At 49.3% G+C, this 25,709-nt stretch overlaps 1 protein-coding gene across 2 annotated transcripts in view; it reads left to right on the forward strand.

Annotated features, from left to right (window-relative positions):
- Positions 1-5,711: 5,711 nt before the first annotated feature.
- The window catches only part of LOC135920167 (transient-receptor-potential-like protein), a 211,262-nt gene continuing 191,264 nt past the window's right edge, over positions 5,712-25,709 (forward strand). For both annotated transcript variants that reach the window (XM_065454312.2, XM_065454313.2), the window contains exon 1: positions 5,712-5,985. The gene's annotated coding sequence lies outside the window, so the exon portion shown is untranslated. The remainder of the gene's footprint in view (positions 5,986-25,709) is intronic.

Genomic DNA, 25,709 nt, shown 5'->3' on the forward strand with positions numbered 1-25,709 from the left:
GTACACAGCTGTTCGCCGCGGCGGTGAAGTTGCGCTCCCGGACGCACAGATGGCGCCAGCCTCGAGTTGCGCGCGCACGCCGAACTCTAGAGGAAGCAATTTTCTTGCACCCCTGGCGTCGCTAGCGCAGCGTATCCGACTTCGCCTGCCGCGGCCTGGCGCGCCGAGAACGCCGGACTATTGGCCTCGAGCTCCACCACTGGAAAAGCTGGCGCCACCGTCGGCGTGACGTGCTAGGAGGGAACACGTGGACATAGCGGCCGCGTCGGCTGCTTCGGGAGCGCCGAAGCGAGCTGAAAATGAGTTTAAATTCCCTCGTACGCTGCGGTCCTCATTTAGTGGCGAAATTTTCCCGCTTCGAGTGTCTCCTTTACAACGCTTGGAAGCACTACAATAGGTAGTGGCTGCCTTTGAAGGCGCGCAACATGGTAGGCTACTGCTCGGTGCCGCAGGGCCTTACGCACGTAAGGGAGGCCGGTGTCAGCCTTATTCACACGTAGCCGCAGGACAAGAAGCTGCGTGAAGCTTGGCTCGCGAAACATAAAACCGGCAAACAGTTATCGGCTACAACTCGGGTATGCAGCAAGCACAGACGCGAGGAAGATTTCTGCTACGGCTCCCGGTCTGCGATGTTCTGAAAACGCGCACTGAGACGCTCGCCCGAGTCCGCTGCCCGGCTAATGTCATGACGGTTTGGTCTATGAACTTGTCGATGCTATAGATACTGGCAAGTTGAGTGGAGTGGAAAGGCAGCGGTAAAAAGCACATTAAAAAAAACCATGGCATATGGTCATATTTGTGTTATGAATTAATGCACTGGATTACAAAAAAAGGAGCAGCGGGAAATGGCACGCTGAGAAAACCGATAAACATACAGCGCGACGCAACTCGACATATAATATTGAAAGGTCAAAGAATTTAGAAGAAAAAAAAAACAGATTGAATCGCCACGACGGCACATCACAGTCCCCGTAGGCGTCGAAGTCTCTACAGTGAAGTTATTTTTGCACAGCTCTGATAGCACCCACGCAACCATGGTTGCTTGCATACTGTAAAATGCTCATATTCTGCGGCTTAAAGCTCATGGCACGGTGCGAAAATGCGCACGCGGAGAAAGCGAAACAGTGCGCGGACAGCATGCAGACGCGCAGTCGGTCGCTGCGAACCTACGCGATCGCTGCATTGAGGCTTCGTTCTATTACGCTCCATTTAGTTATACAAACACTATAAGAACATATTTCACATAGCTTGCTCTCAGCGTTTACCTACCTTTCACGCAAGAAGCCGGTTCGGGAGACTCCATCGCGGCGACCGCGCGCAGTGGCGTTCACTGTACGTATTCGGTAAAGAGATAGCGTCTGTAAATGATTGTGTGCTTTCAGTTTGCCCAAGATTATTATTTAGACAGTTAAAAACTTCTCTCGTTACGAAAGTACTTACAGAAATGTCCGGGAGAGCTCGCGCGTGGTGTTTTCAGTGAGCGCTGACAGCAAAACCTATGAGGAGCGCGCCGCGTGATCCCTCATACTACGCCAGAGAGGCGCTTCCGATAGAGGGCGACTTAACTCCTCGCCGCCAATATCTTGGCCTTATCTCCGCGCCGGCGGCGTTGAGTTCGCCAAGCGCGCCTGGGCACGCCGGCTACGCCGTGACGCCGAACTGTAGAGTGCGCGTTTTTCACCGACGTCGCTTAACCGCGACGCGCGTGGCCGCGCGCGCGCGTTACGCCGGACTATATCTTGCCCTTTAGGGCTTCAGTGGCTAGCCATTCTAGCCACTGTAGCAGGGCCTCTCCTCAGCTTTTTTCCTTCCTCCATGACGTAGGCGCACTTCTGCGATTGACGTCGACTCTCCGGCTGAGAGAGGGCGCCCGCGAGGAGAAGGGCGCACGGCGTTTAGTTTGAAATTTCAGCTCTTTGCGGCACGTAGCGGTGTAGTACTTAGCAGACACGATCGTTAGCGCACATTGTGTGCACTGTGTTTGTCACCTCAAAATGACCAGACCTGGTGAGTGGCCTTTTAACAATACTTAGCGGGGCTTCATCACAGAAGGCTGGAAAAAAAATGCGGTGCCGCACGGGATTAGCATACTGTCTTCGTCGTTGGTGTCGTTATAACTACTATCTGTTGTATGAGCGCGAATGCGCTCATACAACAGATAGCTTTGGGATACGTTCTGGCGTGACACTTTTTCTGGCGCGGACTACAGGAAGGAAGCGCAGTCCTAACCAAGACGAGAGCAAAGCCCCTATATCTCTGAAACTTTGGCTGCCTAAGAAAGAAAAGAAAAGAAGAACCAGAAAATAATAAAGAATTTTAAAATATATAAAATTTGGCGAAAACTGTACACATGCCCGTACGTTTATGTGTCCAATGGTGCAAATTATGGATGACTCCTCGGTGGCTAAGATGTCGAAATCGTCGAAAAAACTTTGTATTGCGTCAAGCAAAAATACGTATGGGAGGCATACTGAAAGAATTTGCGCGGAGACACGAGGACGAGCGCTAACTCACAACTGAAGTTTATTTCAAACACATGCACGAATGGATAGGAAAATCGAAACAGAGCGAAACAAGGCTGTCATCGTAAACTTCACGTGTTACCCCGTGTACCCGATTGAGTTGGCCAAGAATCGAAACTACCTATCATTCCCGCGCATGGAATAAACTTCAGTTGTTAGCGCTCGTGCTTAGACGTCTTTTCTCGGCTTGTCCTCATGTCTCCGCGCAAACTTTTTCAGTATCTATTTCAGCCAACTAGTCGAACTATCTGCTCTCCTAAGTCCACTCGTAAGAGATCACTCGGGGTCGCTCTCACTGTCGCTCGATGCGGCATTAGCCAAAGCTGTATGGACATTCAGGTCGTACCGCACATAAGCATGCTTTACAGTTCATTCGCCTGATAGCCTGTTGAGAAGCTTTGTATTCAATTCACAGCTGGCAGATGGTGCAGGTATTTGCAGCCTGGCATTCTAGCCGACATGCCTGAGATTCTAGGGGTTCCCTGATGCAAATGCGAGGCCGATGAATTCGCGTGCTTTACTGATTACCTGAATCAGATCGAATTCCTTTACATTTCTTGACATGCACTGTGTACATGGTGTCCCAGCTAACTTTAGCCAAGGTTTAAAAATATGCCGAATCACTATAGGACGACGCGACCAAATGCATGTTGTTGGCTATAGTATAGAGCAAGTCACACGTCTTTTTTTGTAGTCCGTTTAGTTACATAACTAGTCAACATAATTACCCAACTTCGCAAGTATTACATCCACGTCAAAACTTTCAATTTGATGGTTAATTCAGCAGCTCCTAACTTCCAACTTGTTACGTAATCGTTTTTCTTTCGCGTCCCAAAGAAAGCCCATGATATATGACAAAAGGAAAAAGAAAAGAAAAATGCACATGACGGGCCCGCTTGGGCTCCGCGATTGTGGTGCTCTCAAACATGTCGCGTGTGAACGAACCGCGCATTTAGCTTCGCGTGCTTAGTCTGTCAGAGTACTGCCGTAATGTTAATACTTGCGAAGTTGGTTTATTAATTATCTTGGCTAATTATGCAATTAAACGGATTGAAAAAATTGCATGGCCTAGTACTCACAATAGCAACAAGGTGCATGTTGTCGAGTCCTTCTATCCTAGAGTGCTTCGGCATATTTTTAGCCTTGGCTAAAGGGGTCTATAGGACAACCTTGTATACTGTGTGTGTAGAAATTTTTTTTTTTTTAAGTTCAGATAATTAAGAAAATCGCGTGGAGCATAATTCGGCCCATTAAGGTCGAATTATGTTATGTTAAGGTCGAATTAGCCAGGCGTTACTTGCCCGAGAAATCGCAATGCATGGTGGCTAATTAAAAATATTCGCTAGCTAACTTTCTTTAATTCTTCACCTAAGCGAACATGTTGCAGTTGCGAAATCGAAGTCGAGCAGCAGTGAAGGCGTGTCTGCTTAGCAGAAATCCTAAGGCTAGCGCCACATTCGAAACACCGGCCTCCAAAAGCTGCTAAAAGAGTGTTCCGCGACGGCTGCCGTTTGAACGAGCAGAGGTTGGGAGCGCTTGGGCGAATTAGTACGTCGACGCTGTGGTCCCGAGTTTCGGAACCGCTCTGCCCGTCGCGGCGGCGGCGGCGCTCCCATCTCGGCAGCGATAAAGCCCCTCAATTTTCCAAAAGTAGCGCCATTCTTAGATCTTTCCGCCACCCCGCTCACCCAGGCGCTTCCTCCTCCACCCCTCCTGTCGCCCCAGCCTCCTCCGCTCCCCCATTGGCCAATCTGTGTCACGTGAAAGCATGCCCCGCGCTTTTGTATATCTTTTCTTTCCAGCGCGCTGCGACCCCCATTCTTGGGCCTATGCGACGAAAGTACGGCAGGCGGTTTGAAGGAGCGCGGTAGTTTTATACAATGTGTTAGGGCCGAGTGCTTAATTGCGATGCCGTGCTGCTGCGCCTACGGTTGCCACAACAGACCCAGTGACGGCAAAAAGCTTTTTGCTTTACCATCCGCCGGGCGCAACGCAAAACGAAGAAAAGTGTGGATTCACAAGATCGGGCGGGCTGACTTCGAGCAAGTGGCAAAGAACGCGCGGCTTTGTGAAGTAAGTGCCACGGCTCCTCCAACCTCTTCTTTTGACGCCCGTGTTAAAACGGGCCCGTGTCCAGTGCATTGGGCGGCGCGTTAAAGAACCCCAGCTGGAAAAAAATTAATCCGGAGCCCCCATTATGTCGTGCCTTATGAGATCGTTGTGTTGGGATGTAAAACCCAAGAATCAACTTATTTTCTGTCTTGTGTGCCTTGACTGTTCCAGTTAACGGAACACTGCTTCCTTGTAAAAACTTACAACGCAAAAGAATACAGACGCACGTAGTATACAGAGATAAAATTAGCACTTCAACAAGAGTGTTGCTGGTGCCAATGAGGGGAGGGGGATAATTATTTTCTGAACCTCTTTCCAGTTGTCCCATCAAGTTCCTTCTTTTTTTTCTATCAAATTCTAACCATTTGCACTGTAATAAATAAATAACGATTTCATATGCTGGTACGTTGTTCAAATTATCTATACCGCCTATGTGTGAAAACGTTGCACATGGCCACCACAACCTGTGTATGAGCTACGTACATCTGTAAAAGGTGCGGAACAGAAACGGCCCTGCTGCCAGGCATTGCTGACCGCAGACAGTCGGAATCTCTCACGCGCCGGCCGAACAAAAGCATCCTGCAGGTACGTAAATTAACCTACGAAACCACGTGCACATACTTTCACGCTGTTAAAACCTGAAACTCTGGTAATTACTCGCGTGTCTGAGCACACCGCGTGCTTGTGTCGTGTTTCAGCAACACGAACTTTCAACATGCGCGCGCTTTACGCCTTAAATGCGCCTTGAATAATGGTGCTTTTCTCTATTTCTTCCGCAAATCCGACACGACACTCTTAAGGCCAGTTACCGACTGACAAAGCAAGATCTAGATTGAAAAAACTGCTCCGCAGGACCCGAACGAACTTTTCCGCGGATTTCCTCCCGTAGCGTGTTAGCCGTCGTCTGCTACGGGAGGCCCACCACCGGCGGCGCCACCGTCGAGGCCGCGCCGAGCGGAGGAGGAGGGAAGTGAATGGTGCTACTTTGGGAGATTGAGGGGTTTTAGGCAGCGACGTGCCGCGCGCCACCTGGCGCCTCTTGGCGATGCGGCGGCAGTCGTGCGAGAGGAGCGCGGCGGGTGCGCGCTCTGTCCGCGTGGCTCCGTGCCGGCCATGCGTGCCAGTCGACGGCGACGTCTCGCCACTTGTTACTGGTATCTGGTGCGCAAGAAGTGCTGACAAGGAGCTTAGCAAACGTCATCCGTGCTCCAGTGGCTGCACGTCTGCTCACCGACGGAGGATCATCCGCAACGCTGGCCTCTACCCGAAAGTGATGTGTTGTCTTGCCAATGCGCTCGAGTGGAAGCTGCACGGGACCGTGATGGATGACTTCGACAGCCGGGAACCTGAGGTAATACCGTGTCACCCTCCTCTACAAAACTAGAGCGCATGTGCGGCTGCGTTTGGGGACTGCAGCCGCCGCTAACTTTGCTCGGCTCCTGCCCGTCGAAACGATTCGGGCGAATTGATTTCTAATCCGACGCGGCCAAACGCTGAGTAGCTAACCGTGCAACAGAGGGAGATCGTCAGTCGCGTAGCTTTAAACCGGGCGCCGCTGTGACCACGCTTCGTTGACACTGCTCTATTCTCGTGCGCGTTCAGCATTGCCACAAGCAAGTGACTCAGTTCTTGGCTTTCACTCTATTATCGGCGATATAGACAAATATTCCGGTAAACTTTTATCCCTTCATGGCGTATATTAACAGACTAATTCCCCTTTGAATAATTAATATGCTCGTAGAGAAGAGCAAAAGCGACAGGTACACGAACACTTCCGACTAAATTCACATAAGAAAGTTGATTTCGTCTCACTGCAATCAAAGTGTTCTTTCTTTCTTTCTTTCTTTCTTTCTTTCTTTCTTTCTTTCTTTCTTTCTTTCTTTCTTTCTTTCTTTCTTTCTTTCTTTCTTTCTTTCTTTCTTTCTTTCTTTCTTTCTTTCTTTCTTTCTCTCTTTCTTTCTTTCTTTCTTTTCTTTTGACGTCTAAAACAACCTTCATATAGTGAGAGCCGCTTTCACATTTCACGCTTTCGTTGTTCGTTTTTGTCCTTTCGTTCGGTGCTCCACTTTACCCCACGCGCGAGAACGTGCGTGGGGCTCGTTGTTTTCATTGTTGTGCGCTCCTGCGAGGTTTTGTTAAGCCATTCACACCAGTCCATGCTATTTCCATTCCTTCTGCGCCTTGCCTTCTTCCACATGAGCGGACGCAGATTCGAGGAAACGATGCCACAGCCGCAAAGTAAGTCGGAACCACGCGTTGAGTTTGCTGGCAGTAGCGGCGGCACACTGGCGGCGGCTGTTGCTTCGCATCGCTTGCCTTTTCTTTCTTCGGCTGAGCAAAAACCGACTCTGCATTGCAGCCAGCCGTTGCAGATCTTACGTTCTTTCTAATCGCCTCATCAATGAGAGCGCTTAACTTCTCTTTATTGCTTCTTATAAAGGGTGAACGTGTTCACGAATTGCGATCAATGTTCTCTTCTTTTCCCCATCAAGCAATCGCGATCGATGTTCTCTTATTTTCCCCATCAAGCTAGCCCTGCGGAATATTTGTTTATTTAAATGAAAGCACGAATGACCCTCCACTTCTATTATTCCATTTTTCTTCCGTTCGCTTCATTTACGCGCACGGCTATCCCGGAAAACAAAGGCAGCTATCGAAAGACACAGACATATTTTAATCCTGTGAGAACCGCATCATGTGGTGAGAGAGGAACTTTCTTCAGTGTATGCTGGAGATGCTTGTCTGGCTTACATAAGCCTAGCGTACTAAATTCGGAGCCCTCGCTATGCAGTGAGAGAATAAGGAAACCGGAGGAGTTAATCTTTCTTTTTTTTCTGTTAATCGCAACCTTATGCGAAGTGACAGAATGTACCTGCCAATGTCCGAGCACGCAATGAAGGCACTCTTAGTTTCGTTTGGGTAGCAGTGTAATGCGACTCGTGCCAAATAAAGGAACAATATGCATGTGTAAAATAAAGCTACGAAACCGCTTGCACTCGCGACAGCGACACAAGCAAAAAGAATAAATAAACACCACCACGCAAGAAAACAGCACTGACTTTTGGTAAAGAAGAAAAATATCTCAGTGCCCTTCCACGCTCTGGAGAAGGATGAGCAGTGAAGCTGTGTATGTGGGCCCCTTAATGGCGGACTGCACCTCCGCCGCGGGTCGGTCCGGCATTGCACTATCTTCGGGATCGGCCCACGTATGGGAAGTGCTTAACGCCTGCTTCACCTCCGCCGTGGGTCGGGCCGGCATTGCACTATCTTCGGGATCGGCCCACGTATGGAAAGTGCTTAACGCCTGCTTCACCTCCGCCGCGGGTCGGGCCGGCATAGCACTATCTTCGGGATCGGCCCATGTATGGGAAGTGCTTAACGCCTGCTTTACCTCCGCCGTGGGTCGGGCCGGCATTGCACTATCTTCGGGATCGGCCCAAGTATGGGGAGTGCTTAACGCCTGCTTCACCTCCGCCGCGGGTCGGGCCCCTCTTGCACTATCCCTGGGATCAGCCCACGTCTTTTTCTCACCAAAACGGCACGAAAATTTCCTTGCATGGTAGAGGTATAAAGCTTCGCTGGAAAACAGAGATTAAGCTGTTTCGAATGAAAAGACTTCACTTGCAACACCTTCCGCCCTCCAGTCCCACCTTCGCGCGACGCAATTTTTTCCTTGATGGTGAAGTTTCAGCGCACTTATATCCTCTGCTTGCTTGAACGCAAAAAAGAAACACTGACGATTATGTACGAGCGTAGCTCTATACGTGTTTTGATTTCGCAATATATTGGCTGGCGCGGATAATCTATCGTGCGGCACGATGCAAACGGAACGAAATGTGGCGCGACTGCCTCGCTAATCGAGAGATCGCGACAGGCAACGCGTGGGTGACGCATCGGCGCGGTTCACAACAGCCGCCGCAGACAGACCTCCGCTCATGCAGAACTTTATTCGGTGGACGCGCTCGCCGCATGTCTTATCGATGGCGTCATCGGGGAACTGACGACGCGCGCTACTTTGGCGTCATCTCGTAGCCATAGTCGCCGCAGAACACGTCTTGCGCGGCATTTCGCTTTCCTCCTCACCCTTTCGCCATACTCTCCTCCTCCGCATTTCTCCTCGTGCTATTTTCTCTCGCACCGTCTTTCTTCCCCCGCTGTACTCCGCCTTCGCTCTTCCATCCTTCACCGCGCTCGTTCGGTCGGTTACGCCAAGAGACGCCGACGCTCAGAGCAGGATTATTCCTGTATTCCTGCCTGTGTTACATGCGCAGATGATTCCTAATTTATCCTGAAACACTTCTTTCCCGACTTTGTTACGCACCGCCGGATGGGATTCAGAAAAAAGTTCTGGAACGCCAAAAACCACAAGATTGGACCTATGGCTACGATCCTCTAAGTCAACCAACTTAACCTGCTGCATTCTGAAGGTTTGTTCGTTTTCGTTTACAGCTGCATCACATTACTCAATTGCGCTAACCGTTGCTTGAATGTCCACTACGATGTTATCAAGTCTGTTCAACCGCCCGCTCAAGTTAGAAATTGTTTCTTCTGTTTTTTTTCAGTCGTAATTTCAAATCTGCAATATCGGCACGAATAGCTTGCTGCCAATCAATGAGTGTCTTGAACATCTCATCCGCCGTGGGACCTGGATTTTACTCTACGTCCCCGCACATAAGCAGTTTGCATGAACAATGGTATGCAATGGTAAGATAAGTACGTGGGCACGGCAGTACTGCAATGAATCTGTTATCAATACGTAACGAGGAACTATGACCAACCTGAATGAAGAAGATAAAACGCATCGCGAGCGATCTGTCACCAGTGGTCTCGGCGTGCCCACTAGATCAGTGTGATATCGGTGTCATCAGTGCGAGATCATAGAGTACGAAGCATCTGGTGTTGTTTGCAGTGTTTTTGTACGGTTAAAGTTCTAAAAAAAAAAACGCCGTGGTAGCGTAGTGGCTATGGCATTGCACTGCTGAACGCAAGCCAGGGGAGGGGGTTCGATACCGGTCGCCGGGACCCCTTTTTGTTGGGGACGGAACCTAGAAGTGTTCGTGTACTGCACTTTATTAGGTGCACTTTAGGAAACCCGAGGTGGTCTCCATTAATTCAGAGTCCACTTCTTTAACGCAGTCCTTCATAAAACACAACTGTGCAGTTTCAGGACGTTAATTGCCACATTTATTTAAACGTTCTAAAAAATTTGACTGTTGTAAATAGTTAACTAGCTACTAGTAGTTACGGGAAGGTAATTCAAGTTGTTTATATTCGCAATTTTCTTTCATTGAGCATGCACATTCTTTATTCAGCTATAGAACAGGAGGTGGTGACGCCATTTAGATTTCGCGCCTTTTCCGGTAAGACGGACAATTCCAGCATTCAAAGAACGTCGTTTCCAGCGTAACCCTCGTTACCAAAGCTGAGACATAATTTGATTCAAGAAAAAACAAATGACAGGAATAAACAGACAGAATAGAGCGCTAATTTTTCTTTCGAGAGGAACACGTTTATCGGTAAATGAATAATAAAATGCAATCCCTGTGATACTTCCGGCGAGAGTGAACGGGGTTTCTGCGATTCCGATGAAGGTATAGTGCCCTTAGTGTCGACTTGTAAGTGCACCGCATAAATTGCATATCATCGGTATGATTAACAAAATCTTGAAGTATGGAGCTCTGTTCTTTCTTTGTTCTTGTGTCCTCTTGCGCCCAATTATGGTCTCAGCTTTGGAAGCTGCATCAGCTGTAGTCCGGCTGTCTTCATTAGAGGTCTTCTTTGATGCCTTCCCATTTGCGGGCGAGTAGAACGCAAGTATTAATGCACATCGAATCTCTGCAAAGGTTATCGTCCAGGTTCGAAATCAACGGGGCATGTCTCTCCTTCACCGACCAGCAGAGTTTGGTGCCATTCGTGGCTCCCTGTTTAAAAAGCGAGGGATTGCAAAACGTTCACCTCCCGTGTCTGTAGTATAGACGCATGCGTGGGAAGTGAGTCAGTGAAGCAAGAAAGTATATCCGCGAATGACATTTATTCTCACGCGCATTTTCCACAATGGGTTTCTCGCCTTAGTGTTGTTGCGGCACTTTTCCTTCCCCGGCCGCTAATATTACAAAGGGCGAGTGCTGAAACTACAATGCACGGAGAGAGAGAGAGAGAGAGATTCTTGTTGGAAGGAAAAATTGGGGTAAAGTGCAGCGCAGTTACTGTCTCTCAGATGAGGACACCTCAACCGCGCTGCACAAGAGGGATCGGGAATGGAAAGAAGGGTGTAAGAGATGCGGCGGCGGCCCGAACAACACTCGTGGGCGAGTTCGCAGCCTTCGCTTATGTGGCGCGGTGGCGCGCCTAGTCGTGGAGAAGCAGAGCTTCCTGCGCGGCGAGAGCCGCGTCACACATCTGTCGCACGTTGCCGTCGATGGCTGGGCACTGGTCCAGCACGGCACGGAGTGCAGCCGCGAGAGCGGCTATGAGCGCGTCCCTGTAGTCGCTGCTCGGAGCGGCCGTCTGGGTGTTGCGGCCACGCAAGGCGTCACTGTAAGATCGGCCCTGCGGGGTGCGAGCAGGTGTCGAAGGAGTGGCTAAATGCGACTCGTGCGATGTGGCGCCGGCCAGCTCAAGCGCTTTCTTCCTCGAAAGGGGCCGCTCGGACGAAGACAACAACACGGCCGCCTTCCTCTCGCGCTGCCACTCTGGACAACTGGGCTCTGTCGAAGGGTGTCGGCCACCGCAATTTACGCAGCGTGCCTTCTCCGCGGGGCAGTCTCCTGTAGGATGCGACTCACCGCAGCGGAGGCAGCGGGCGTCGCGGAAACAGGTGGCGCCGGCGTGGCCGAAAACGCCGCAGCGGTCGCACTGTAGTGGTCGGGGAAGACGGGCACGAACGGCACGCAGCTGCTTGAATAGCCGCACGCTTGGAGGCACGACACTCCCGACGAAAGTGACGGTGACGCTGGCGCCAACCCTCGAGCATGACAGCACCGCGACGGGCGCTTCCATGTTTTCGCGCACTGTGCGGGCGTCGAAAGAAGGGTCGACCCCATGGATGACACCCACACAGGAGTTGTTGTGCAGTGCCTTGGGGCGCACCGTCACGCTGCCGAGGTCGCACACTTCGAGGAGGGGCGCCAAGTCGGCACCGCGCATCACGTCGGCAGCCACCACATTCCGGCGGAAGTTGACGCGAACGCGTCTCACGCCTGGCACAGAGGAGAGCTGGGCAGCGATACCGTCCCGTGAGAGTGCGAGGAAAGTCGCTTTGCGCCCGGTGGGACGGTAGAGGACCGTGACGTCGGTATCGCGGGCGACGCCGTCGTCAACGGGTGGGGTGTGCGGCTCGAAGTCGACGAGCCGTCGGCGACGGCGTCTCCTTCTTGCGGCTTGTTTTGGCTGCACCGCTGCCGGCTGGCAGGCTTGGGCAGCCTCGGCGGCCGCGAGCAGCAGCGGAGAGTTTCGCTGTATGAACTCCCCTGTTCCCTCAGCAGCTGGGGCAGGGGTGGGCGCTCTCGGCCGGCTCTCGTTGTACGTGGGGCCGTCAGCTGGTTTGTCGTCGTCGACGGGAGCAGCCACCGCCGCCCAGCGTGAGCCCTTCTCCGCCGCAGGGGCAGTGGTCTCGGTGTTAGTGAGCGGGGGCGACGAGCAGGTCACCGGCGACGACAGTGATGGGGAGACCGGCCGGACAGGACTTGCGTCGGGCGAGGTGGTCGCGTCCGTACGGGAGGACGTAGTGTCGGCACCAATCATGCTTGCGGTTGGCAAGAAGAAGCTGCCGGCACTCTCGTCGGTGTCGCCGATCGAAGGGCACCTGGCACCGTCGTCGGTGGAGGCAGCCGAAGTGGGGGCCTCTGCGGTGGTGTCCGTTGAAGCGGACGGTGCGGTATCGTGGCCGCTGGAAGTCGTCTTCGGCGCATCAAAAGGAAATGCGCGTAAGGGAGTGTCCAAGGATGATGGTGCGCGCGCGGACGGCGTCGCACTCTCTTGCGAAGGCGGGCATGACGGCGTGGAGCCCGTCGAATCAGCCGACAGCGCACGCAGCGTACGTGCCTTCAGCCCGCGCTTCCACCGTATAGGCGATCCGCCGGTGCGTGGTTGTTGTCCACGCGGCTGGCGCTGCCGGGCCCGTCGGTGCTCCGAGTCGTTGTTGAAGCCAGGAGCTGACTTTTTCGGCCTCTTCCGATGCTGCTGCTTCGGAGCGTCACCCATGAGATGGGGCCTCCGTGTAGTAGCGTGGCTCAGGAACTCGTGCCAGCTGCCGTGCGAGCCCTGAGAAGGGCTGCGCTCATGAGCGCGGTCCAAGGCTGAGACGTGCGCGCGCGAGCCGTAGTCGTCAGAGAGTGGTTCCACCACGCGCGTACAAACGGCTCGAGTCAGTCGACCTTGCTGGCTCAGTGTGACTGCGGACGGCACTGGGGTGAGCACCAAGCGATTCCCGCGACGGCAGCAGCACTTGGTTTGCCTGGCGAGTCGGCCGACGGTGGTCAATTCCTTTCGTTCGTTCTCGCCTCGCGTAAGATGCGATTCCCATCATCGAATCGGCCGACAGGGTATGTCTTCTGAGAGTCGTTTTCTATTTTTATACTTGACACGCAGACAGATGTCTCTTGCAAAGTTATTTCACTTCGCCGTCGCAACGTGTCGCGATCTCCTTGCATCGGGGGCAGCAGCACATCACTTGCAGCAAGGAAGCTACACGAAACAAACCTCGGAAAACCGGTTGCCCAGTTTGATGCACAATAGTGGTTCGAAGGAGTGTGAAAAGTTAGAATTGATTCGTGACGCGAGCGAGAAGCGACGAGAGTAAATACCCGCTGGGGAAGAGTGCCGCAGGAACCACCGCCGTAGGGAACGCCATCGATACTTTACTGCTACACCCTCCGAATAAATTCCGGAAGGCCTCGCGAATATCGTACATCTATAGGTACTGGAAGACAGAATAGTAGTAAGCAGCGAACCAAAAACTACGAAACCTTCGCCAGCGTTCAGCAACAGAGGCGAGCACCGAGGGGCTTGAACGCGCGGCTGCTTCTCGCCGCGGGAGTTCGAGGCCGGGCGCCGCCCTCTGTGGGCTCCGAGTCGAGCTCAGCGTGCGGGATCTCCCTCAGCAGCAGCCGAGAGGGAAGCAAAGGGCGACGCGGGGAGCAGTAAAACAAAAACGGGATCGATGAACCGGGTCTCGCCGCCCAAACGCAGTTCTCCCTCGGATTGCGGCGAAAGAGAGAGCGAGTTGGATTGACTAAAGAAGGGCGAAAAATATGGAACCGGGAAAAGGTGTGCTAGCTCTACGGTGAATAGATGTGCTGCAGTCTTCGTTTAAAATTTTTTGAACTACAATAAAAGGCAGTGCTCATGTGCAGTCTATAGTTTTTGTTTTATGTACAGAACACGTCTCTCTTCATCGCAGTGAGTTGTTTCTTTTCTACCACATTCGTTCGCGCAAGTCGCTCTTTGTCGGCCAGCATTGCTCCATAGCCGCACTGTGTAGTCGTAGGACCGATTGCAGGAACTCGAGATAATTTTGTTTTACCAGCGTTTATATGATCTCCAATCGAGTGGAGGTATTAGATCACATTGAAATTACACCTTAACTAAAACGACACCCCCCGCGCATACGCGTGGCGTCATGAATATTCTGAAACCTTGCAGCGGTTTTCACGTCAGCGGATACGACGAGAAGTAAGTCACGCGTATCTCGCTCGACAAGTGGGGCACGACCACTGCAGGCAGCACGCGCGTAATATTGCAATATGTCACAACCTGCATATTCTTGCGAGTCCGATGCTATAAGTACGTTATCAACATGAAGCTGCATTTGAATAATTTGAAATCTTTTAGATCTTTTTTTTTAAAAAGAAAATGATGATAGCAAACTCTAAGCCGCGCGTTTAGCTGCGGGCGGTAACTCGGATGTTTTACACTTCATTATACCTACCATTCTGCCGCAGCAATGTTGCCTGAACGCAGTACGACACAAGGCGCAGCATTCTACACTGTTGTGCGCAGTGTCGCCAGTGCTGTTTGTTCCCTTGACGACGTCTGTTCCAAATGGAAAACACAATGAATTAAACGAATGAGCGCTTTAGTTGACCCGTTGATTACGTTCCTTATGTTATGCCCAAACAAAAATAATTGTGCAGCCTTAGGTGACGAGCCAGAAAATGACCAAGTGCAGGGATAACCACCGTATCAATTAAATATTAGTTGGGGGATGTCTGCTGCCGTGTGCAGCGCAACCTATTGGCAACTACAGAATCCGTTACTTGTCCTAGCAACACTGCCCAAATAAACAAATATGGCTACGACAACCAGGCCCAGCGCGGCTCTTTCGCTCGGTGCTGCGCTCACGCGTTTCTCGTTCGTGGCGTCGAGTCGAGGTGTTTCGTCGAAGCCGAAAGATTACTTGTTGCCGATGACCTTATTCTGATTGGTCTCAAGGATTTACGAAACCGCGGAAATAGCCGCGCTGTGCGTGCAAGAGTCCGGCCTGCCTACCGAGCCACATCAGTCTTTTTTTAAAGGACAAATAGCCTTTCTAGCTATTCGGAGGTTAAAAAAGGCAAGCGAATGTGCGTAGCGGGCCCCTCCGAAAGGTACAAGCACTTATTCGCGGCGTCGCTCCACTTTCTTTTTTTTTTTCAACTTTGCTCCACTTTTTTTTTTCGACCTTCATGTAAGCAAATTCGTACTGCAACTCGTGTTGCAGTATATCGCATAGCATTCCGCAATCCACAGGCAGTAATGTCTGCCGTGTCTTTAGAGGATAAATACGGATATTATGCACTGACAGAACGAGGGTAAAAACTGTTAATTTACCTGGTCAGTGAGTCTTGGGATGAAACAAACGACAGTTCATGTTGAGAGTCGGGGTGCGCATTTCTTTTTATAGCTAGCTCATCCGTGTGATAAGGTAGTCTACGTTTGATGCTCGCAGTACGCCATGTTCGAGGTAGGGTCCAGGCTGGCGAACAAAGTAAACACCCCCAACCCGTAGGAATTCTCAAACCCCGGTGAAAGGTGAGAAGTGAATAACAACCAATCGGACCAAGCTGTGTGTATTCCAACAGGTTTACAAAACACAGTTTTTTTTAAGCTGCGTCACTGCCATTAGAGTAAATGCGCGACTTGGAAATGACTCAACCCTGCATTGTAACGGAATTCACACAGTGTCGGAAAGCAGACCGGAGGCGCCGTGGCCAGGTCGAATGCTCCAAATCTGGAACGAGTGCTGTTCGCAGTTGCTTCTAAATTTCTTGTGAGCAAACGAACTGACAACTCACCACGCTGAAAGAGAAAACAACATCTCCTGCTTACACCACTAAACTAAAGCATGCTATCAAAAAGATATGCTGCCTCAATGCATGGCATGTGTCATGATCAACTTCAGACCTTCCGAGCTAGTTATCATTCTTGATACCGATGCCTGCGGACAAAAGTACATTAGCGAAAATATTGCTGCTACTTAAGCATTATAATAACGCTAATGCAGGGGCAAAAAAAAAAACTAAGGAAACCAAATGAAGCTTAAGCGTATATCACTAATTTTGAAAAACATCTGTCTAAACGGAGTATACTACGCGATTTGAAAAGCCAGCAACATGCTTAAAATATATTAAAAAACCGAATTATGGATTTTTACGTGCCGAAACCACGATCTAATTGTTGAGGCACGCCGTAGTGGGAGCTCCGGAAAATTTCGACCACCTGGGGGTTCTTTAATGTGCACCGAAATCTAATTTAACGTATATATATAAAAAATCAATGGTCTACTCGCCGGGAATAAAGAATTCGCCTCGAGTGAAGTGTTTTGAATAAACCAGCATACAATCAGTCACTTTTCTCAATGTGTAAGATTATTATGCATGTTTTTTCCGATGTGCGTCGTCTGTTTCTTTAGGGAAACGATGAAAGCATACATTGCTGTCTTTCCACCACGATGACACGCATAATGGTACACGGAAAAATTCTTTCGACATCCGTGTCGTTTTTTTTTCGGACTTGTGCACGGCGGCAGCACGATGACTTGGGAACTACGAGGCCACGACTCGGCGCCCGCTATAATGTGAAAACCATAGGCTGAACCTCGATCCGCTGGTACTCAACGCGGCCGCTAGGGAGCGAGTATAACAGTTCAATAACTGTTATTTCTGTTGGTGACATGTATTAGTAGTTTAGCTCCGATACATCCGGCAGATCAGGCTGATCTTTTGTGGTGAATATAGAAGAAAACTAACTATTGAAAGTCGAAGCACAGTGAATATCAATGGTATAGTGTTGTTATTGTTGCGTGAAGTGTGATATAAAGGTTATAAAAAGGAATAAGGTGGTCTCCGAAAGGCTGGCACCTTATCCCTGTTTATAACCTTTATACAACAGCGTGCTACTCCATCTGTCAGCCCCATTCTTGATACTGTTGTGTAAAGAAATGTTAGTGTGGTCCGGATCTGGGCTTATAATGTGCCAGAACTATCTGGGATTAGGGACAATTTACAAGCCGTCGTCCCACCAAGTACAGAAAGGCGGTTTGGAGTAAAATTATCCGCATGGCATTGGTGTGGTGGTGCACGTTCTCGCCGGAAATGTGCACTAAGCTTATACGTATCAAAATTAATACCAAGCTATTTATGTGGCACGGTTGTCCCTTCTATTTTTTCTTGACCAATTGACCAGGGCACCAATGGCCATTGTCTGACTTTGACTTGGTTGTCCAAAATGTTAAAACCATGAATGTCACTGCAGATTATAAATGCTTATACACAATGGCTCTAAATAAAAGACAAATAGAAGTGGCAATAACGGACAACCCTGCTTTGCAGAGAAAAGGCTAGTACTACCACTAAGTAGAACACACACGCGCGCGCACTTTCTTTTTTAATCTCCGCGAATTGTGGTCTCCCGCGGTGGGAGGCCGATTTAGCGAATGTACTGGCCTCCCGACATTGCCCCCGGCAAGCCAGGTGGCCAGCCGTTGCCAGCTCAGTGTTGCGCACACGGTGCGTGCGTCTCCAATCTGAGCCAACGAGCACGCTTCAGCTGCTGCGCGAAATTCACAGTGCCGCAATACTTGTTGCTCTGAGGCGTGAAGGCAAATTGGGTCAGTGTGAGACGCTGAACTGCGTCAACGACGCGCGGTGGCTGCAAGGCGCGGGCTTCTCCCAAGCGGCTCCCGCGAGGAACGAACCCTCCGCCGCCGCGGGATTCGGCGCACGCGACCCGGAATCGATACCAGGATTCCAGGGGTCGACGGCGGCGGAGGAGGGGTGCGAACGACATGTCCCTTTCGCGAAATTGTTGCGTGCGGTGCTTGCCAAGTCGCGCGCCACGCGTCGGAAGTGCGTAGCGTGGAAGGGCGTGTGTGTTTTCACAGGAATAAGAAAAACGTGGACGGCAGTGCGGTTTGCGTCGTCTCTTTGAGGGGAAGAATGATCTCGGGGATTTCCCGCTTCACGATCAGACGAGCGCTGATCCGATGGGAAAGAATCGGAGAAGGTTAGATTCTACTCACTGCTGGAACCGCAGTTTAGACTTCGAGGCTTCAAATATTTTACAAAGGGTGCCGAAGGCGGCGAGCTATAAAAAATGTAACAATTAAAACGCCAACATTGTAGCTCCGCACATAAAATACGCATAGCAATTCTGGAAGCTGCATCTATTAGAGTGCCTAAAGCGGCAAAATATGTTATGTTAGTTTACAGCCTACATGCAATACTTATACGTCCAGTACGCGGTTTTTGCACGAGTCCTCTTTGAAGATTGGGGGTAAATATCAGAAATCTATAACAGGTTAATTTTGTCCGTTTTGGAGGCCCTAATTGAATTGATATCCGTTTTCATTAAGAAGTTCCGCTGCTGTATGTATACTGTGTTGGCCAGATTCTGTCGAAAAATTTCCAAGTTTTGTTTGTTTTAGTGAAAAAAAAAATGGTAGGCGACCCTAATCTTCGACTTTGGCGTCTCTTAGTGGCACTCGCACCTCGGAGCTGGTGTTATTTAGGTTAACTTTAGGCGAACGCAACGCACGGACTGAACTCGGCGGCAACTGTTTTCTATTATTTAGCCGGTTAAATATCATGCCAGCTTCTTGTGTGCGACGTCATTAGTGACGTCATTAATTCTGCTTCCGGGTTTCCAGGAATTTCGCCAAAGCCGTGCTCACGTGGCACGTCCCTAAAGTGCACGATTCTGTGGTTTAGTGTGATTCAATCAGTGATTTCTAATTAATTCTAATAACTCTAGACACTTTAGTAACTCGACTTGTAACTAAACTTATGCTCTGATACCATATCTATAATGAAACCCATGAATTTTGAACTGTACTACTTTTTCTCTATATTTTCTGATTTATGTTGAATTTCGTTCCGGTGGTCTCAGTGATTTCTAATTAATTCTAATTATTAGAGACACTTCAGTAACTCAAGGTGTACCTAAACTTATGCTCTGATATCATATCTATAATGAAACCCATGAGTTTTGTACTGTACTGTTTTTTCTTCAATTTTTTTTTTCTGATTTATTTCGAATTCCTTCACCCGCGGTCGTCGGGAAGGAATGCCCTGGATGTACAATGAAGGGTCTGGTCCAAGAAACTGAACGTTGATATTATAAAGGTTCTATCTTTTTCTCTAATTCATTAAGTATTACTTGAAGGATCTCTAATTAATCACCATTCTCGTTCTCACTGACCATATCAGATGTGCCTTTTATTGCCGCAGCAATTGCACGGACGCTCGAGGCGCATTCACGCCGTCGGCGCCGCGGCCACCGTCGTGCTGTGCCGCTATCGAGGGCGCGGCCCGCGTGAGGACGGACAGGCTGCACGAGCCGCTGGCTGGGGCCGCGCGAGCACCGGGGGTCTCGGCGCTGTGGTTTTATGCACGGCGCTTTTAAACCAACGCGCTTTTGCTACGCCTTCTTTGCAGAAGATGAGATTGGTTTTTGTCACCCGTGCACTATCAGTTTCTCTTTCTTTTTTATGCGAAGCATACTAGCCGCACAACCACGCTCTTCCTTGCTGCGCCGCGCACGGCCGCGTAGCTACCATCGAGGGTATGAGCCATTGTTCATTGCTGCGCGTCTCATATGTGGGTCTATTCTCTTTTAAGTTTGCTATGTTTGTTATTAAGTTGCTTCTATTATGCGAAGCATACTAGCCGCACAACCACGCTCTTCCTTGCTGCGCCGCGCACGGCCGCGTAGCTACCATCGAGGGTATGAGCCATTGTTCATTGCTGCGCGTCTCATATGTGGGTCTATTCTCTTTTAAGTTTGCTATGTTTGTTATTAAGTTGCTTCTATTATGCGAAGCATACTAGCCGCACAACCACGCTCTTCCTTGCTGCGCCGCGCGCTCGCTTGCGGCCGCGTAGCTACATAGCCGGGTCTCAGCTCGTGCGCTCGCCTGCATGAGTTGTTCCTTCGTCTAGCCGAACCAAATATAGCCAAGCAACAGCAGTTCACCAGGCTAAACAGTGGTTCAACAACTAAAATAAAGGCTAGTATGCTTCGCATCCTTAACCTTAGCTAATCCACAGCCATTTTTTCTTCTACACACTATTTGCCATACCAAATAGCACCCGAGTAGCACAGAAGCAGTCTTATTCAGTTTAGGTGACTGTTTGCTGTCTAGAAATTGTATTCTAAGTCAATAAATTACAATGCAATAAAACACAAAACATGAAAATCCCAATCTATGAATTTAGAGAAGGAGAAAACACTTTAAAATTCCTGACTTCACGCTCGAGTGCAGCCGCTACAATTAAGGCGCGAAATTCAGAAATGAAAAGTTTGACCTTCATTTTATCCGTTAGTAACCAATGTTATCGCATCAAATAAATAAAAATAACATTGTAAAAAAAAGAAAGAAAAGAAACGTGACCTGCCTAAACTGAGTTCGTGTGTAGTCAGTGCTTGGAGGAGAAGACCGCTCCACGTAGCCGGGGCAACGTTTCATTCAATAATTCTAGCCCTATCTTAGAAGATTACTTAGTCTTAGACGCCTGTTCTAAGCAGAATATCGTACGATCATCATAAGCTTCTTTTGTCTGGCATTAGCTGGGCTGTTTCACTAATCTTACAACGATTGCAAACTAATTTTCCCACTCATTTCTTTTTCCTTTCGGATAGAAGTGTTGGTCGTACCAACAAAGGAAACAAGGCGACAATACAGCGAATGTATTATGCGCAACAACATTTCATGAGTTCTCAGGCGACCTTTTGTGGCGAGGTGCTCTGAGTGAAATTTGTAAGACTGCTCACTTCCACTGGCTTTTATAGCCGCCTGCAATTCGTGGTTTCTTGGGCTCTGCCGCCTCCAGCGTGCTCTTTTCGTGCCTGCCTCCTGTCATGCTATTTTCGTTTGTGCCTTCAGTTGCCACGTTATCATTTTAATTTTTTGCCTGCTGCATGCCACAAGCTAAGTTTACGTCATTGAGCCCCAGCCTTTTTCGGCGCAGTGGAAATTTTGTAGCCAGAAGGCGGACTTATACAATATGGCATCGGCTTGCCACCAAAATAGAGGCATTGTCAAATAGATCAGCCAACGTGGGAGGCGGCTCTGTCCAGCTTGGATCTCGAGGAGCCCTCGTCGAGAGAGCACGGGCAGTGGCTTTTGCCAGCGGGCTATGGAGCCGATCAGTCTTCCCGCAACACAAGCCCTTTTTCCTTTTCAATCAAAGTTTTGTTATCATGGCTCCTTCACTGTTATTTATTCGTCTGTTTTATTTTCATTTTGTCGCTTTTACCACTTTTTTAGTGTCTCGTTTTTAGTGTCACATAACCAACCGATGATCTAGCCGTAGCGAAAGCATCAGCACGAAGTGTTTTGAAGGCTAGGGTACGCGCAGAGCTTGCAGAGTGGCTATCCCTTCACACTTTGCTTTTCTAACTTTGTGTGTCTCCTACGCATTCTTTAGGCGCGTTTGTTTGTGCATGTGCGTGCGTATGTGTGCGAAAGAGAGTGAGCGAATGGAGTTCGTAGACCTAAAGCAGTTCAGAGATTTATTACTCGCAGTCTTTGCGATCTTATTGTGCCAGGTCGCTAGCTGCAGAGGTTTTACTGAAAGATCAAAATCTTACCAGTTTATTTCCATATACTAAGTTGGCTTTGCCACATAGCGGACCTTATTGCGGAAGTGCATCCTTTACAGGGTTAACAAGTGTCGGACGGTTATAGGGATCACAGTCGCCACCAGTGAGGAGTGCTACCGAAAGACAAAAGTGGCAGACATAAAGAAAGAGCTCTGACGCTGTTTCTAGTACGCGTTGATGGGGTCACGACGCCCTTTATTGCGGAGCAACTCTTCATCCCACTGCTCACCGCAGCTGCTGACATCACGAGCCAGGACTTGCCCTGCGCGTCTTCTGCCTTATTGGTATAGACGGGGACGCCGCTGGTTCTTCGGTTGAAGTTAAATGCAAGCAGCGGTTGCTAGAAAATGAAAGACCTGTAATCCCAGCAATAGGTCTCGCACACCGCTCTCGCGCTCACGTGCGCCGGACGACCACCGCGGCGTCGAGCGCATACAGGGTGTCGCGTGCGCACCTGCTCCGACCGCGTGCCGCTGCCTGCACACCGCCGGTCCTGCAGCTGTTGGGGAAGGCGATACGCAGCGAGAAGATCCTAGGCGGAGCCCTCCGAACACGGGACATTGGTTTTGCTGGGTGTCGAATGTACGCATTACAATGTACACATTACACATGTACACATTAATAATAATGTACACATTAATAATTTAGCTACCGAACTCTCCCGATCTGTTGGATGCTTGTATAAAATTGCACACTTAATACCTATTTGGCTGAAACAAAATCTATATACTTCACTGTTCTACTCCAGATTATCGTACGGCATATTGGTACGGGGTACCACAACAAAAGCTAACTACAACAGGCTCATTATTCTACAAAAGAAAATATTGCGCATTTACGAAAACTATCAGGGACCATGTCATGAACTAAGCACATTACCATTATTTTTTAAATACCGAATGCGCAAAGCTAACGAGGTTTACGATTTTAAACTACTGCAGTATATATATAAAAATGCACTCTATATACACGAGAATATTAATGAAGCTCCTTACGATATGAGACTAAAACGAAAACGGACAATAAACACAAGGACAAAGTATGGTAAACAAACAACCAGGTACCAAGTACTAACAATCCTAAATAAGCTAGAAGATAACATTGATTTCAGTATGACAAGAAACGCCTTCAAAAACCATGTGAAGGAATTGTTTGAGAGAGTGATTGTTGCTACATAAATATATTATAACCCGCTTTTTTTCCTGTTTTTCTGTTTTACGTGGATACATACATGTTCATGGTTATATGCTGCACTTTAGTGTACTATGGTAATTTACCTGTATAACCTGTACGTTATTGACTGTGAACCGGGAGAGGAAAGGGAAGAGGGGAGGAAAAGGGGATCATTTTTTCTTATTTCACCGTCTATATTAGTAAACAAACTGTAACCCAAAAATTTTGTTATTTCTGTTCTCAGTTTGTGTAAACTCGTGCATAATGTGTTAAAATATGTAACGTTGTGTGTGTCCGCTCACTGCCAATGAACTACCACTAAATAATGTATAATAAAAGCGTATATTGGGGGTACAGGGGCCCCTGTCAGGCGCAGTGCGCCTTTTGCCCCTGTACCTTTCTTGAAAGTGTATTCAAGATGAAATAAACATTCATTCATTCATTCAACACATTTAAACAATGCAACCGAATCGGAATCTAATTGCTATACGATAGCTGGCTAAATGATGGCCGCTAACGGCGCAACGCGACAGATGAAAACAAACCCAGTCTAGAGGGGTTCTGCCAGCGACTGCCACCGCGCACCCCGCAGCAGAGAAAACGGAAAGGGGAACGGGCGTGACCGGACGACGACGGGAGAGCGCCTGCCGAGGCCGGAACGAGCCGTCGGCCGCACTGAGGGGGAGCAGACAGGAAGACGTACGTACATTACGACGCCTGGATGTGGTGTCCCCAGGCTCCGTCTTCTTGCGCACCCAGAGCGCAGGCAGGAAAGGGCCCGAATCCCGCCAAAAGGTCGGCCGATGGGGAAAACCCATTGACCTCCACGTGAGCGGGATGACAGTCAAGTGGCAGTGATTTATGACCCGCTGCCATCCCGTCCAAGCACGGAGGCGAGGGACATGGAGTTCTCGGAAACACGATGCAGCGGCGTCGCACAACTATTGCCAGCGCTCGGAACCCCGTACGGATTTTCCTTATTGTTTACTAATGACATTCAGAAAAGCGGCGACGAGAGGTTACCGGCTGAATTTGACTACGGCCAATGAACGCTGTTGACGTCAGCCGATACCACTGACACTGCACATTTTGCGTGGACTGCTTTCGACGTGAAAAAAAAAATTATTTCAGACCATCCTTACTTCCGCTAAACTAAGATAGCGCTGTGTACGCTTAAGTTGCTCATTCCATGAAAAAAAAAAAAAAGCCGCCGTGGTAGGCTTAACAATCACAGACGAAGACGACATCGGCGAAAATGTGTACGTATGCAGCTGACAAGTACACGAGTTTGTATGTTTGAGCTGCATAAATTTGTTTTTATTGATCCAAAGCACACTTGTACCAGACGGAAGTGCTGACACCAGGTCGGGTTTTTGTCTATTAAGCTTTCAGTCAGCGACATATATTCCGAACACCGGTCCGAATACTACACGAGTTGTTTTTTGACAATTTTGTTGATGAGAAAGCTGGCTAGACTGTGAATATCAGGATGTCGTGCTGGCTTCATGGCAGGCATAGCGCGGCATATCAATGTCACTGTCTACCGACGACTTGGTGACGTCCACGTCGGGCCACTGTTAGTGACGTGTGGATCACACTCGGTGACTGCTGGGAGCGACAGACAACAACACTGGAGTGTGACAAGGGTTTACTTGCCGCGTTAGCAGGTCGGTGGATGGACGACGCGTTACAGACGACACCCGGGCGCGCCGTGGTTGGTGACGCGGCACTTTGTTTGTCAACGTGACGTTTACTTATACAACGTATAAAAAATTTCTGGCTCTCCCGTAATCGAGAGTAGATGTAAGCATGGACTGGCAACCGGCAGAGCAGATTGGTTGGAGATGATACTAGTCACAATTTTAAAATGGCTGTAGTGCATGTTCGCAATGGCACACCGCACCACGCCTTGCTGTGCACTGGTCCATATGGGCACCTCCCAGCTAGAAGAAGAAAACCGGCGGCAGGACAGGAAGCGTGGCGCCATCTCTCGAGGCGACGCAAAACCCGCGCCGCGGAACTCACGGACGGCTGGCGTTAAAAGAGCACAGGCAACACTGCCTAAGCGCCAAAACATGACAGTGGAGGTGCCCTACCTTTTGAACGTCGCTATTGGAAATGGCAAATAAGCTTACTTAGAGCTTAGAAATTACTTAGAAATAAGCTTACTTACTTACTTAAGCTTAAGTTAGAGCTTAATTGATATTGTGAACCAACATGAGGAAGAACTCGGAAGCAATATTTTTTGTAACTTGTTTGGGCAGTAACTAGCGCATGTAAAGCGATTCTGTACAAAGGGTTGCGGCCAGAGACAAAATTTTCTTAAGCGTGAGGCATTTGTAAGCACAGTCCATCGTTATCTAATTGCGGTATGCTCAACGACGTACTATTTACGTACTAAATTTTTCCAACTCATAAATAAGCTCCGCGAAATATGAAAATACCACGCGACTGTGCTCCCACCCGCATCATAGAGCAGCGCCCTCGAACAAGCTCCCTCTGGGTTAGCCGGAACGAAATAAAGGAAATAAAGAAAGACTTCCTGATCCAATTATTTCCCCATCTGCCATGCGCCGGCAGAAGTAACTCGTGCCGTTTGGTGTTAGTTGGAAACAAGCTGTGACAGCTGTTGTCTTATACCTCTGTCACACAACACGTGTAATGTCATTCGCAGTAAATGACATTCATGCCGACTGTCACTGCGGTCTTGCGTTCCCTGTGTGCACGGGCATACAAAATGGAATTCGCAGTTGATGGCTATGTTTATCGGCACCTTACGCACGCAGGCACTCGGCAATCGACAGTTATACCCCTATGAAAATG

This window comes from Dermacentor albipictus, chromosome 3, assembly GCF_038994185.2.
Source record: "Dermacentor albipictus isolate Rhodes 1998 colony chromosome 3, USDA_Dalb.pri_finalv2, whole genome shotgun sequence".
In the NCBI taxonomy this organism is placed as follows: domain Eukaryota; kingdom Metazoa; phylum Arthropoda; class Arachnida; order Ixodida; family Ixodidae; genus Dermacentor; species Dermacentor albipictus.